General features: G+C 44.0%; 1 pseudogene; it reads left to right on the top strand.

Moving 5' to 3' along the window:
• Nucleotides 1-630: 630 nt before the first annotated feature.
• LOC139013062 (volume-regulated anion channel subunit LRRC8B pseudogene) lies at nt 631-3,043 on the top strand (annotated as a pseudogene).
• Nucleotides 3,044-4,009: the final 966 nt, after the last annotated feature.

Genomic DNA, 4,009 nt, shown 5'->3' on the forward strand with positions numbered 1-4,009 from the left:
TACTGTTATAATATGTTTGCTCCCCTTCTTGGTGCTATGTGTTTTAACCAAGGTCACCTCTCTGAGAAAGGTTGTTTCCCCAGGTAGGAATTTTTCCCTGAAGTTAGGGAGGGAATAAAACCCCTTAACTAAGTGCCAGGCGGGTATTTAATCACTTTAACTATGAACAATCACGCTTAAACTACATAATCTTTACTCCCTGGAATGGAGATAAGAAACACCCTAACCTTTGGAATAGAAATTGATAGGATTAAGATCAACTGGTATAAATACAGATGTAACAAGACAACAGAACACAGAACCTAGAAACAGAACCTAGCGAGAGAACCTGGAACTTGGCAAGAGAACCTAGAACCAGAACTTCGCTGGAGATCCTAGCTAGAACCTCGCTGGAGATCCACCAGAACTTCTCTGGAGATCCAGGCCAGAACTTGGCTGGAGATCCTGGCTAGGCTGCTGATCAACTGAAGGTTGTCTCCGTGTCATTCCTTCTTCACGGACTCCGTCCACACCTTCGGGGACCCCTGGACCTGCTGGGGTTGGACCCCAGCAGCTCAGTGGATAGAGTGTCGGCCTGCAGACTGAAGGGTCCCAGTCAAGGTTTCTGTACTCCTCCTCCAAGGGAAAGTCATGATCACCCTAACGGAGCTAAAATGTTTAGCAGACGCCCAATCATCTTATCACATCCTAAAACCGTGGTGGGACGTCTTCTGCTAATTACATCACCCTGGTCATGCTGCTGGTGGCCGTGCTGGCGGGCACGCTGCAGCTGACACAGAGCCGGGTTCTGTGCTGTCTTCCGTGTAAGGTGGAATTCGACAATCACTGCTCCGTGCCTTGGCACCTCTTGAGAGCCAGCGTGAATGCTTCCTCCGACCTGGGGCCGCAGCTCCTGCTCCCCCTCCGAATCCCGAATGACCTCCACCGCCAGCAGTACTCCTACATCGACGCCATCTGCTACGAGAAGCAGCTCCACTGGTTCGCAAAGTTCTTCCCCTACCTGGTGCTCTTGCACACGCTCATCTTCGCAGCCTGCAGCAACTTTTGGCTTCACTACCCCAGCACGAGTTCCCGGCTCGAGCACTTTGTGGCCATCCTGCACAAGTGCTTCGATTCTCCGTGGACCACCCACGCCCTGTCGGAAACGGTGGCCGAGCAGTCAGTGAGGCCCCTGACGCTCTCCAAGTCCAAGGTTCTGCTTTCACCCTCAGAGTGTTCGGCTGATGTGGATGCCAATAAGCAGTCCTTGCCCTACCCGCAGCCCGGCATGGAGTCGGCTGGCATAGAAAGCCCGACTTCCAGTGTCCTGGACAAGAAGGAGGGCGAGCAGGCCAAAGCCATCTTTGAAAAAGTGAAAAGGTTCGGCATGCACGTGGAGCAGAAGGATATCATTTACAGAGTGTATCTGAAGCAGATAATAGGCAAAGTCATTTTGTTTGTCTTCATCATTAGTTACGTTCCGTATTTCTTAACCTACATCACTCTTAAAATGGACTGTTCAGTTGACGTGCAGGCTTTCACGGGATATAAGCGTTACCAGTGCGTCTACTCCTTGGCAGAAATATTTAAGGTCCTGGCTTCGTTCTATGCCATCCTGGTTATACTTTATGGCTTCACCTCCTCCTACAGCTTGTGGTGGATGCTGAGGAGCTCCCTCAAGCAATATTCCATTGAGGCGTTGAGAGAGAAAACCAACTACAGCGACATACCGGACGTCAAGAATGACTTTGCCTTCATCCTCCATCTGGCTGACCAGTACGATCCTCTTTATTCCAAACGCTTCTCCATATTCCTGTCGGAGGTCAGTGAGAACAAACTGAAGCAGATCAACCTCAATAACGAATGGACGGTGGAGAAACTGAAAAGCAAGCTGGTGAAAAATGCCCAAGACAAGGTAGAACTGCATCTCTTTATGCTAAACGGTCTTCCAGACAACGTTTTTGAGCTGACTGAAATCGAAGTGCTCAGCCTAGAGCTGATTCCTGAGGTCAAGCTGCCCTCCACCGTCTCCCAGCTGGTCAACCTCAAGGAGCTTCATGTGTACCATTCGTCTCTGGTGGTAGACCACCCTGCCCTGGCCTTTCTAGAGGAGAATTTAAAAGTTCTCCACCTGAAATTTACTGAAATGGGGAAAATTCCACGCTGGGTATTTCACCTGAAGAATCTCAAGGAACTTTATCTGTCGGGCTGTGTTCTCCCTGAGCAGCTGAGTACCATGCAGTTGGAGGGCTTTCAGGACTTAAAAAACCTGAGGACCCTCTACCTGAAGAGCAGCCTGCCCCGGATCCCACAAGTCATTACAGACCTCCTGCCTTTCCTGCAGAAACTGTCCCTCAATAATGAGGGAAGCAAACTGGTTGTGTTGAACAACCTGAAAAAAATGGTCAATCTGAAAAGCCTAGAGCTGCTCAGCTGTGACCTTGAACGCATTCCACACTCCATTTTCAGCCTGAACAATCTGCATGAGTTAGACCTAAAAGAAAACAGCCTTAAAACCGTGGAGGAGATCATCAGCTTTCAGCATCTCCAGAATCTTTCTTGCTTAAAATTGTGGCACAATAACATTGCTTATATTCTTGCCCAAATTGGGGCATTATCTAATCTAGAGCAGCTGTCTTTGGACCATAATAATATTGAGAATCTACCCCTGCAGCTTTTTTTATGCACTAAACTACATTATTTGGATCTAAGCTATAACCACCTGACCTTCATTCCAGAAGAAATCCAATATTTGAGTAATTTGCAGTACTTGGCTGTGACCAACAACAATATTGAGATGCTACCAGGTGGGCTGTTTCAGTGCAAAAAGCTGCGGTGTTTACTTTTGGGGAAAAATAGTCTGATGAGTTTGTCCCCTCACGTGGGTGAGCTGTCGAACCTTACTCATCTGGAGCTCATTGGTAATTACCTGGAAACACTTCTTCCTGAACTGGAAGGGTGTCAATCCCTAAAACAGAGCTGCCTGATTGTCGAGGAGAACTTGCTCAATACTCTTCCTCCCCCGGTCACAGAACGCTTGCAGGCAGGCTTAGATAAATGTTGACCTAAAGAGAAAACTTCTAGAAGTGTGCCCCAGGGCTTTAAATGAGAACTAAAATTTCCTAACTTATAAAGATTTTTAAAATGGGTAATAATTATGACTAACTATAATCAAATGTTTTATTAAAAAGCGTCTCAGTGTCTAAGTAAACAGGTAAAAAGTGTTAACACTGAAATGAGTTTTGTGAAAAGAAAAAAAAATCTCATAGGACAAATCTCTCCCACTTCTTTTTATTTTATAAAATTTCATAGCAAGTGTCACTCAGATTTTCTTCCAAATAAATTTAAAAGTCATTTTAACATATTTTAAAGCTAAGAATTTTAAATATATGGTAACAGAGGGAGACTAGACTTTGGGTGATGAGCACACAATGCAATATACAGATGATGTATTATAAAATTGTACACTTGAATCTTATATAATGTTACCAATGTCACCCCAATAAATTTGATAAATAAATAAAGCTAAGGATCTACAATATTTTATTAGGAGTCTATTAAAATATTTTTATTCCATAAAGTGCTTAAAATTGCAATATTTTTGATTGGTTGAAGAAAATAAGGTTGTAGATTATAGAACATGCTAGTAGAAAAAGCTGTGAATTATTTTCTCTATGCCTTTAATTCCAAGATAATCATTTAGTCAAAACAAGGTATTAGACTCATTTCTACTTAGTCATAAAACTTTGCTGTTTTCCCCACAAGATTTCTGAAAGTCTGACCTATGTGATGTAGGCCCAGAATCGTGGTATGTTTGAAATAATTCAATTTATGAGCCAAGAACAATATTTTTAACTTAAAAATTATGAAACAGATATATAAGTTCTATGTCTCCTTGAAGATCCAGATCACATTCCCTCTCCTACAGGAAGTCTTCACCATTCTCTCCAGACCTTGGTGTCCTCTCTTCCACTGACAACTAAAATCAGACTATCTCTTGTTATATCACCTTTTACTGTTGGGAGGATGG

Source organism: Myotis yumanensis, unplaced genomic scaffold (genome assembly GCF_028538775.1).
Source record: "Myotis yumanensis isolate MYYU_CA2020_CCGP unplaced genomic scaffold, mMyoYum1.0.hap1 SCAF_6, whole genome shotgun sequence".
NCBI classification, from domain to species: domain Eukaryota; kingdom Metazoa; phylum Chordata; class Mammalia; order Chiroptera; family Vespertilionidae; genus Myotis; species Myotis yumanensis.